Source organism: Mesoplodon densirostris, chromosome 8 (genome assembly GCF_025265405.1).
Source record: "Mesoplodon densirostris isolate mMesDen1 chromosome 8, mMesDen1 primary haplotype, whole genome shotgun sequence".
NCBI lineage: Eukaryota > Metazoa > Chordata > Mammalia > Artiodactyla > Ziphiidae > Mesoplodon > Mesoplodon densirostris.
In genome coordinates this window covers 102,332,988-102,345,336 of record NC_082668.1, presented here as the reverse complement: position 1 = coordinate 102,345,336, position 12,349 = coordinate 102,332,988, and positions in this window count along the sequence as shown.

The following is a 12,349-nucleotide window of genomic DNA, read 5'->3' as shown; positions in this document are numbered from 1 at the left end:
CTTTTGAATTTTTTGGTCGATATACGACCCCAGGATTTGTTTTCAGGGCAGGTGTCATTTACAGTCCTGCCAATTACTTTGAATATCTACTGACTATTAGCGCTGAGATTACAGCTGCTGTTGTGTGAAACGGCCACAAGGTGGCAGCATTTCTCCTTTACCAAATCTGGTAAACAGAGCCTCGGTGGCAACAGAGCCTCAGTGGAAGTCTTGTTCTAGGTTGTAATTTAGAATGGAATGTGCCAGGAAAATGCCCCTTATGTTTGTCTCACGGCTTCTTGTTCATTTCTTTAATTTAATTTTTATTTTTTATCACAGCAAGTTTGATTACAATGTTTGGGTTGTTTTAGGTGTGCAAGATGTGGTTCTTTTACACATATACATATGTCTGTTCTTCCTGGGATCCTTTTCCCATGTACGTTATGAGAGAATGTTGAGTAGTCTTCTCTTGGTATTCCGTAGGTGTTTGGTGATTCTATATTTCACCTGTGTTTGTATATGTCTGTTAACCCCAATATCCTAAAGTATCCAATCCTCACACCTTTCCATTGGCGAAACATAAGTTTGTTTAATGAATCTGTGATTGCCCTTCTCTGTGGAAATATCTTCACTGGTATCAAGTTTTAGGTAACACCTATAAGTGATATCATATGATATGTGTCTTTCTCTTTCTGACTTACCTCAAGTGACGTGATTACCTCTAGACTCATCTACGGTGCTGCAAATGGCATTGTGTCCCTTTGTTCCTTGGCTAATATTCTGTCTGTACATGTACCAGTTTGTCTTTGTCCACTCATCTGTTGATGGACTTTTTGGTTGCTTCCATGTCATGGCTATTGTAATGCTGCAGCAATGCACATTTGCCTGCCTGTGTCTTTCCAATTCTGTCTTCTTAGGGTATAGGCCCAGGAGTGGGCCTGCTGGATCATATGGTAGCAAAATGTTTACCTTGTAGAGGCACCTCCATTCTGTTCTCATTAGTGTCTCTTACCAGGATACGTCCCACTTAAAGTTGAAGTTATGGTCTTCTCCACAACACCTTCAGCGTTTATTGTTTATAGTATTTTTGCTGATGTTGATTCTGACTAGTGTGAGCTGATACCACTTTGTTGTTGGATTTGCATGCATCTCATAATCCCTTGAAATTGAGCCTTCTCGCATGTCCTTTTTTTCTTCAAACCGTGAGTACAGCTTACCTCTTCAAATTGTTTTCGTGAAGTATGTGTGACATTTAGAAATATTTTGGCCATTACCTCCCTCAAGACATTTTGAGGTCAGGTTTCATTGACAGCCGTCCAGTATTGGTGCATATGAAGTGACCCTTAGCACAGGTTTTAAAGCTGCTGTTGCAGGTAACGGCCAGAGGGCGGCAGCATTTCTGCTTTTCCCAATCTGGTAACTAGGGAAACAGACCATCCTGGCAGTGGTGTTCCCCGGTTATATATTAGAGTGGAATGTGCCCCCAAAAGCTGATGTCTCCTTACTTATGTTTGCTTTATGAATTGAATTTATATTTTTCTTATTGGAGTCATATTCCATTGTGTACATGGACCACTTCTTCTTTGTGCATTCCTCTGTTGATGGACATTTTCGTAGCTTCCAAGTATTGGCTATGTTAAATATTGCTGTAGTGCAGGATTGCCAGCCTGTGTCTTTTTTTTTTTTTGGCTGTACGTGGGCCTCTCGTTGCCGTGGACCCTCCCATTGCAGAGCACAGGCTCCGGACATGCAGGCCCAGCAGCCATAGCTCACGGGACCGGCCGCTCCACGGCATGTGGGATCTTCCGGAACCGGGGCATGAACCCGTGTCCCCTGCATTGGCAGGCGGACTCTGAACCACTGCGCCACCAGTGAAGCCCAGCCTGTGTCTTTTTGATTCTCATCCCCTCAGGCGATAGGCCCAGCAGTGGGTATGCTTGATTGAATGGTAGCTCAGTATTTACCTTTCCAAGGCACCTCATTTTTGTTTTCATTACTGGCTCTTAAAATGTCCCACGTTGAACCAAGGGTAGGCATTTCTCCAAAACCCCTTCAGCATTTATTGTTTGCAGAATTTTTTCTGATGGGCATTCTGACTGGTGTGAGCTGATAGGTTTTTGTCATTTGGATTTGCATATCTTTAATTATTCCTAATGTTCAGCTTTTTCCCATGCCTTTTTAAATTTCTTGTACAGAAAAACAGAAAAAAAACGGAGAGTACAATTAACCTCTTGAAATAGTCTTCTTGGATGGTTGCCCTCTTTTGAATTTTTTGGTCAATTTTCGACCCCAGGATTGTTTTGGAGGGCAGGTGTCATTCACAGGCCTGCAATGAGTGTGAATATTTAGTGACCATTAGCACTGGGTTTAAAGCTGCTGTTGTGGGAAATGGCCACAAGGTGGCGGTATTTCTCCATTCCCAAATCTGGTTACTAGGGCAGCAGAGCTTTTCTGGGACCAATGGAATACAGAAGAAGGCATCATTGAAGTCTAATACAGAAAGCCATGTCGTGGTGGATGGTAGAATGACCAGCAGGGTGTAGGAATTAGGAACTACTGGATGTATGTCCTCGGTGACTTCACTGACTGTCCTGACATCCTTTACCAGGTCCCCAGCAGCCCACGGGGCTGACGTGGTCAGGGCAATGCCAGGTTATGGAGCTCACCTGCGCAACTACCCAGCAGCCCATGGGGCTCTCGTGGTCAGGCCCCTCCCAGGATATGGGGCTCACCTGGGCAGGTTCCCAGCAGCCCACGGGGCTCTCCTGGTCAGGCCACTCCCAGGTTATGGAGCTCACCTGTGCAACTACCCAGCAGCCCATGGGGCTCTCGTGATCAGGCCCCTCCCAGGATACGTAGCTCCCGTGGGCAGGTAGGACTGCAGGACTGGGAACACAGGAATCGTGCACATAACCCTAATTTCAGAGCACCCCAGATGGCCTGTCTCTCAGAGCTGACGCATAGCACCTCAGAGCAGGACTTGAACTAACAAACAGCATCTCCGACAGGTCTGTGACCCTGGGCGTCACTCTGTGCGGCCTCCCTCTGCCTGGTCTTCCAGAGACTTCCACTGCAGAGGGGGCACCAGGCCTCTGTCTCCACCCATCACCCCTCCTCTCCCTGACTCCTGGGTTCCTCTCATTAAGAGAGTGTCTTCTTGAAGTTGTCTCCCACTCATGGGCCAGATAAAATGATTAGAAAACAAGCCGGAGCTGCAGCCCCTTGTCTATCCTGACTCTTAGGAGCCCACAGCTGTTCCTTGGACCTGGCCGGTTCAGCGAGGTCCGTTTTCTGCAATGTGAGCCCCTGAGGTTTGAGGATTGGCTGACCTGGGCAGCCTGACCCTGCCGGCCAGCCGTGCCCAGGTGTGCCTGTGTTGAGGTCAATATAACCACTCCAGGCAGCAAGAGGCACTGCAGGTATGCCTGACGCCATATTCTCTGCCCCGTCAGCAGTCTCGGGGCTGTGCTGGTGGGAGGGTGTGAGGGGCCACGGCTTTGTGGGTGGTCCGGTGTGAGTGGGGCTCTGCTGGAGATTCTGCAGGAGTTGCCAGCCTGCCACCTGCTAAAGAAGAGGATGTGTCACCCATACCTTCCGCTGGAATTTCTCCCTGGGCAGAGGTGAGGAAGGAAAAAAGCAGTGGGGGCCGGGACAGGAGGGGTATCTCAGGCAGGGAAATGGAAAGCTTCCAGAAGAGCGCCAGGGTTCAGGAGCATCCTGGCTGGCCTGCAGGCACCAAGTCGGCCTGCGTGCTGTCGCTGGTGTGGCTCCACGGCCCTTCCTCTAGGCTTTCAAGTCCTTGTACATATTCAGGTGTTTTACCTGGGAAGGGTGGGAAGAGTTCAGCAGCAGCTGGCCGGGGCTCATCTCACGTTTAGTGACAGACCCCTCGGCATGGTCCCCCAGCTTTGCAATGAGGACGTTCCTTGCGGGGGGCCTGCTGGCTGCATGGGAGATGATTCCCCACCTCTGACGAACTTCAGAATTGTTTACCACTGGAGCAAGTGCCCTGATAGCGTTTTCCTCTGTATAACTGGTGGGTTCTGTTTTTTTTCTTTTTTGGTTCAAGGTAGATTTCATTTCTCTTTCATGTATTTATAGATATAAGCATGGAAATAATTCATTCATATAAATATATCTGTGAGAAGGGAGGAAATCTTTTCTGCTTTATTTTTAAATTTTATTATTTTTAATCTTGAAATTTAATTTTTTTTATGCGGCAGGTTATTATTAGTTATCTATATTATACATATACATGTATACAGGTCAATCCCAATCTCCCAACTCATCCCACCACCAGCACCCCGTGGCTTCCCCCGCTTGGTGTCCATACGTTTGTTCTCTACCTCTGTGTCTCTATTTTTGCCCTGCAAACCGGTTCATCTCTACCATTTTTCTAGGTTCCACATATATGCATTAATATACAATATTTGTTTTTCTCTTTCTGACTTACTTCACTCGGTATGACAGTCTCTAGATCCATCGACGTCTCTACAAATGACCCAGTTTCATTCCTTTGTATGGCTGAGTAATATTCCATTTTATATATGTACCACATCTTTATCCATTCGTCTGTCTGTGGGCATTTAGGTTGCTTCCATTACGTGGTTATTGTAAATAGTGCTGCAATGAACATTGTGGTGAATGTGTCTTTTGGATTTATGGTTTTCTCTGGGTATATGCCCAGAAGTGGGATTGCTGGATCATATGCTAATTCTATTTTGAGTTTTTAAAGGAACCTCCATACTGCTCTCCATAGTGACTGTATCAATTTACATTCCCACCAATGGTGGAAGAGGGTTCCTTTTGTCCACACCCTCCCCAGCACTTGTTGTTTGTAGATTTTCTGATGATGCCCATTCTAACAGGTGAGGTGATATCTCACTGTAGTTTTGATTTGCATTTCTCTAATAATTAGTGATGATGAGCAGCTTTTCATGTGCGTCTTGTCCATCTCTGCATCTTCTTTGAAGAAATGTCTACTTAGATCTTCTACCCAATTTTGTATCGGTTTGTCTGTTTTATTTATATTAAGCTGCATGAGCTGTTTATAGATATTGGAGATTAAACCTTTGTCCATTGATTCCTTTGCAAATATTTTCTCCCATTCTGAGGGTTGCCTTTTTCCATTCCTGTATTTTAGAAAAAAAAAATAAAGAAAAAGAAGCAGAACAGAAATGTGCGTAAAACATGCCTCTGGAAACTGTCGTTTTGAAATATGGACGTCTTTTGAATTTTTTGGTCGATATACGACCCCAGGATTTGTTTTCAGGGCAGGTGTCATTTACAGGCCTGCCAATTACTTTGAATATCTACTGACTATTAGCGCTGGGATTACAGCTGCTGTTGTGTGAAACGGCCACAAGGTGGCAGCATTTCTCCTTTACCAAATCTGGTAAACAGAGCCTCGGTGGCAACAGAGCCTCAGTGGAAGTCTTGTTCTAGGTTGTAATTTAGAATGGAATGTGCCAGGAAAATGCCCCTTATGTTTGTCTCACGGCTTCTTGTTCATTTCTTTAATTTAATTTTTATTTTTTATCACAGCAAGTTTGATTACAATGTTTGGGTTGTTTTAGGTGTGCAAGATGTGGTTCTTTTACACATATACATATGTCTGTTCTTCCTGGGATCCTTTTCCCATGTACGTTATGAGAGAATGTTGAGTGGTCTTCTCCTGGTATTCTGTAGGTGTTTGGTGATTCTATATTTCACCTGTGTTTGTATATGTCTGTTAACCCCAATATCCTAAAGTATCCAATCCTCACACCTTTCCATTGGCGAAACATAAGTTTGTTTAATGAATCTGTGATTGCCCTTCTCTGTGGAAATATCTTCACTGGTATCAAGTTTTAGGTAACACCTATAAGTGATATCATATGATATGTGTCTTTCTCTTTCTGACTTACCTCAAGTGACGTGATTACCTCTAGACTCATCTACGGTGCTGCAAATGGCATTGTGTCCCTTTGTTCCTTGGCTAATATTCTGTCTGTACATGTACCAGTTTGTCTTTGTCCACTCATCTGTTGATGGACTTTTTGGTTGCTTCCATGTCATGGCTATTGTAATGCTGCGGCAATGCACATTTGCCTGCCTGTGTCTTTCCAATTCTGTCTTCTTAGGGTATAGGCCCAGGAGTGGGCCTGCTGGATCATATGGTAGCAAAATGTTTACCTTGTAGAGGCACCTCCATTCTGTTCTCATTAGTGTCTCTTACCAGGATACGTCCCACTTAAAGTTGAAGTTATGGTCTTCTCCACAACACCTTCAGCGTTTATTGTTTGTAGTATTTTTGCTGATGTTGATTCTGACTAGTGTGAGCTGATACCACTTTGTTGTTGGATTTGCATGCGACTAATAATCCCTTGAAATTGAGCCTTCTCGCATGTCCTTTTTTTCTTCAAACCGTGAGTACAGCTTACCTCTTCAAATTGTTTTCGTGAAGTATGTGTGACGTTTACAAATATTTTGGCCATTACCTCCCTCAAGACATTTTGAGGTCAGGTTTCATTGACAGCCGTCCAGTATTGGTGCATATGAAGTGACCCTTAGCACAGGGTTTAAAACTGCTGTTGCAGGTAACGGCCAGAGGGCGGCAGCATTTCTGCTTTTCCCAATCTTGTAACTAGGGAAACAGACCATCCTGGCAGTGGTGTTCCCCGGTTATATATTAGAGTGGAATGTGCCCCCAAAAGCTGATGTCTCCTTACTTATGTTTGCTTTATGAATTGAATTTATATTTTTCTTATTGGAGTCATATTCCATTGTGTACATGGACCACTTCTTCTTTGTGCATTCCTCTGTTGATGGACATTTTCGTAGCTTCCAAGTATTGGCTATGTTAACTATTGCTGTAGTGCAGGATTGCCAGCCTGTGTCTTTTTTTTTTGGCTGTACGTGGGCCTCTCGTTGCCGTGGACCCTCCCATTGCAGAGCACAGGCTCCGGACATGCAGGCCCAGCAGCCATAGCTCACGGGACCGGCCGCTCCACGGCATGTGGGATCTTCCGCAACCGGGGCATGAACCCGTGTCCCCTGCATTGGCAGGCGGACTCTGAACCACTGCGCCACCAGTGAAGCCCAGCCTGTGTCTGTTTGATTCTCATCCCCTCAGGCGATAGGCCCAGCAGTGGGTATGCTTGATTGAATGGTAGCTCAGTATTTACCTTTCCAAGGCACCTCATTTTTGTTTTCATTACTGGCTCTTAAAATGTCCCACGTTGAACCAAGGGTAGGCGTTTCTCCAAAACCCCTTCAGCATTTATTGTTTGCAGAATTTTTGCTGATGGGCATTCTGACTGGTGTGAGCTGATAGGTTTTTGTCATTTGGATTTGCATATCTTTAATTATTCCTAATGTTCAGCCTTTTCCCATGCCTTTTTAAATTTCTTGTACAGAAAAACAGAAAAAAAACGGAGAGTACAATTAACCTCTTGAAATAGTCTTCTTGGATGGTTGCCCTCTTTTGAATTTTTTGGTCAATTTTCGACCCCAGGATTGTTTTGGAGGGCAGGTGTCATTCACAGGCCTGCAATGAGTGTGAATATTTAGTGACCATTAGCACTGGGTTTAAAGCTGCTGTTGTGGGAAATGACCACAATGTGGCGGTATTTCTCCATTCCCAAATCTGGTTACTAGGGCAGCAGAGCCTTTCTGGGACCAATGGAATACAGAAGAAGGCATCATTGAAGTCTAATACAGAAAGCCATGTCGTGGTGGATGGTAGAATGACCAGCAGGGTGTAGGAATTAGGAACTACTGGATGTATGTCCTCGGTGACTTCACCGACTGTCCTGACATCCTTTACCAGGTCCCCAGCAGCCCACGGGGCTGACGTGGTCAGGGCAATGCCAGGTTATGGAGCTCACCTGCGCAACTACCCAGCAGCCCATGGGGCTCTCGTGGTCAGGCCCCTCCCAGGATATGGGGCTCACCTGGGCAGGTTCCCAGCAGCCCACGGGGCTCTCCTGGTCAGGCCACTCCCAGGTTATGGAGCTCACCTGTGCAACTACCCAGCAGCCCATGGGGCTCTCGTGATCAGGCCCCTCCCAGGATACGTAGCTCCCGTGGGCAGGTAGGACTGCAGGACTGGGAACACAGGAATCGTGCACATAACCCTAATTTCAGAGCACCCCAGATGGCCTGTCTCTCAGAGCTGACACATAGCACCTCAGAGCAGGACTTGAACTAACAAACAGCATCTCCGACAGGTCTGTGACCCTGGGCGTCACTCTGTGCGGCCTCCCTCTGCCTGGTCTTCCAGAGACTTCCACTGCAGAAGGGGCACCAGGCCTCTGTCTCCACCCATCACCCCTCCTCTCCCAGACTCCTGGGTTCCTCTCATTAAGAGAGTGTCTTCTTGAAGTTGTCTCCCACTCATGGGCCAGATAAAATGATTAGAAAACAAGCCGGAGCTGCAGCCCCTTGTCTATCCTGACTCTTAGGAGCCCACAGCTGTTCCTTGGACCTGGCCGGTTCAGCGAGGTCCGTTTTCTGCAATGTGAGCCCCTGAGGTTTGAGGATTGGCTGACCTGGGCAGCCTGACCCTGCCGGCCAGCCGTGCCCAGGTGTGCCTGTGTTGAGGTCAATATAACCACTCCAGGCAGCAAGAGGCACTGCAGGTATGCCTGACGCCATATTCTCTGCCCCGTCAGCAGTCTCGGGGCTGTGCTGGTGGGAGGGTGTGAGGGGCCACGGCTTTGTGGGTGGTCCGGTGTGAGTGGGGCTCTGCTGGAGATTCTGCAGGAGTTGCCAGCCTGCCACCTGCTAAAGAAGAGGATGTGTCACCCATACCTTCCGCTGGAATTTCTCCCTGGGCAGAGGTGAGGAAGGAAAAAAGCAGTGGGGGCCGGGACAGGAGGGGTATCTCAGGCAGGGAAATGGAAAGCTTCCAGAAGAGCGCCAGGGTTCAGGAGCATCCTGGCTGGCCTGCAGGCACCAAGTCGGCCTGCGTGCTGTCGCTGGTGTGGCTCCACGGCCCTTCCTCTAGGCTTTCAAGTCCTTGTACATATTCAGGTGTTTTACCTGGGAAGGGTGGGAAGAGTTCAGCAGCAGCTGGCCGGGGCTCATCTCACGTTTAGTGACAGACCCCTCGGCATGGTCCCCCAGCTTTGCAATGAGGACGTTCCTTGCGGGGGGCCTGCTGGCTGCATGGGAGATGATTCCCCACCTCTGACGAACTTCAGAATTGTTTACCACTGGAGCAAGTGCCCTGATAGCGTTTTCCTCTGTATAACTGGTGGGTTCTGTTTTTTTTCTTTTTTGGTTCAAGGTAGATTTCATTTCTCTTTCATGTATTTATAGATATAAGCATGGAAATAACTCATTCATATAAATATATCTGTGAGAAGGGAGGAAATCTTTTCTGCTTTATTTTTAAATTTTATTATTTTTAATCTTGAAATTTAATTTTTTTTTATGCGGCAGGTTATTATTAGTTATCTATATTATACATATACATGTATACAGGTCAATCCCAATCTCCCAACTCATCCCACCACCAGCACCCCGTGGCTTCCCCCGCTTGGTGTCCATACGTTTGTTCTCTACCTCTGTGTCTCTATTTTTGCCCTGCAAACCGGTTCATCTCTACCATTTTTCTAGGTTCCACATATATGCATTAATATACAATATTTGTTTTTCTCTTTCTGACTTACTTCACTCGGTATGACAGTCTCTAGATCCATCGACGTCTCTACAAATGACCCAGTTTCATTCCTTTGTATGGCTGAGTAATATTCCATTTTATATATGTACCACATCTTTATCCATTCGTCTGTCTGTGGGCATTTAGGTTGCTTCCATTACGTGGTTATTGTAAATAGTGCTGCAATGAACATTGTGGTGAATGTGTCTTTTGGATTTATGGTTTTCTCTGGGTATATGCCCAGAAGTGGGATTGCTGGATCATATGCTAATTCTATTTTGAGTTTTTAAAGGAACCTCCATACTGCTCTCCATAGTGACTGTATCAATTTACATTCCCACCAATGGTGGAAGAGGGTTCCTTTTGTCCACACCCTCCCCAGCACTTGTTGTTTGTAGATTTTCTGATGATGCCCATTCTAACAGGTGAGGTGATATCTCACTGTAGTTTTGATTTGCATTTCTCTAATAATTAGTGATGATGAGCAGCTTTTCATGTGCGTCTTGTCCATCTCTGCATCTTCTTTGAAGAAATGTCTACTTAGATCTTCTACCCAATTTTGTATCGGTTTGTCTGTTTTATTTATATTAAGCTGCATGAGCTGTTTATAGATATTGGAGATTAAACCTTTGTCCATTGATTCCTTTGCAAATATTTTCTCCCATTCTGAGGGTTGCCTTTTTCCATTCCTGTATTTTAGAAAAAAAAATAAAGAAAAAGAAGCAGAACAGAAATGTGCGTAAAACATGCCTCTGGAAACTGTCGTTTTGAAATATGGACGTCTTTTGAATTTTTTGGTCGATATACGACCCCAGGATTTGTTTTCAGGGCAGGTGTCATTTACAGGCCTGCCAATTACTTTGAATATCTACTGACTATTAGCGCTGGGATTACAGCTGCTGTTGTGTGAAACGGCCACAAGGTGGCAGCATTTCTCCTTTACCAAATCTGGTAAACAGAGCCTCGGTGGCAACAGAGCCTCAGTGGAAGTCTTGTTCTAGGTTGTAATTTAGAATGGAATGTGCCAGGAAAATGCCCCTTATGTTTGTCTCACGGCTTCTTGTTCATTTCTTTAATTTAATTTTTATTTTTTATCACAGCAAGTTTGATTACAATGTTTGGGTTGTTTTAGGTGTGCAAGATGTGGTTCTTTTACACATATACATATGTCTGTTCTTCCTGGGATCCTTTTCCCATGTACGTTATGAGAGAATGTTGAGTGGTCTTCTCCTGGTATTCTGTAGGTGTTTGGTGATTCTATATTTCACCTGTGTTTGTATATGTCTGTTAACCCCAATATCCTAAAGTATCCAATCCTCACACCTTTCCATTGGCGAAACATAAGTTTGTTTAATGAATCTGTGATTGCCCTTCTCTGTGGAAATATCTTCACTGGTATCAAGTTTTAGGTAACACCTATAAGTGATATCATATGATATGTGTCTTTCTCTTTCTGACTTACCTCAAGTGACGTGATTACCTCTAGACTCATCTACGGTGCTGCAAATGGCATTGTGTCCCTTTGTTCCTTGGCTAATATTCTGTCTGTACATGTACCAGTTTGTCTTTGTCCACTCATCTGTTGATGGACTTTTTGGTTGCTTCCATGTCATGGCTATTGTAATGCTGCGGCAATGCACATTTGCCTGCCTGTGTCTTTCCAATTCTGTCTTCTTAGGGTATAGGCCCAGGAGTGGGCCTGCTGGATCATATGGTAGCAAAATGTTTACCTTGTAGAGGCACCTCCATTCTGTTCTCATTAGTGTCTCTTACCAGGATACGTCCCACTTAAAGTTGAAGTTATGGTCTTCTCCACAACACCTTCAGCGTTTATTGTTTGTAGTATTTTTGCTGATGTTGATTCTGACTAGTGTGAGCTGATACCACTTTGTTGTTGGATTTGCATGCGTCTAATAATCCCTTGAAATTGAGCCTTCTCGCATGTCCTTTTTTTCTTCAAACCGTGAGTACAGCTTACCTCTTCAAATTGTTTTCGTGAAGTATGTGTGACGTTTACAAATATTTTGGCCATTACCTCCCTCAAGACATTTTGAGGTCAGGTTTCATTGACAGCCGTCCAGTATTGGTGCATATGAAGTGACCCTTAGCACAGGGTTTAAAACTGCTGTTGCAGGTAACGGCCAGAGGGCGGCAGCATTTCTGCTTTTCCCAATCTTGTAACTAGGGAAACAGACCATCCTGGCAGTGGTGTTCCCCGGTTATATATTAGAGTGGAATGTGCCCCCAAAAGCTGATGTCTCCTTACTTATGTTTGCTTTATGAATTGAATTTATATTTTTCTTATTGGAGTCATATTCCATTGTGTACATGGACCACTTCTTCTTTGTGCATTCCTCTGTTGATGGACATTTTCGTAGCTTCCAAGTATTGGCTATGTTAACTATTGCTGTAGTGCAGGATTGCCAGCCTGTGTCTTTTTTTTTTGGCTGTACGTGGGCCTCTCGTTGCCGTGGACCCTCCCATTGCAGAGCACAGGCTCCGGACATGCAGGCCCAGCAGCCATAGCTCACGGGACCGGCCGCTCCACGGCATGTGGGATCTTCCGGAACCGGGGCATGAACCCGTGTCCCCTGCATTGGCAGGCGGACTCTGAACCACTGCGCCACCAGTGAAGCCCAGCCTGTGTCTGTTTGATTCTCATCCCCTCAGGCGATAGGCCCAGCAGTGGGTATGCTTGATTGAATGGTAGCTCAGTATTTACCT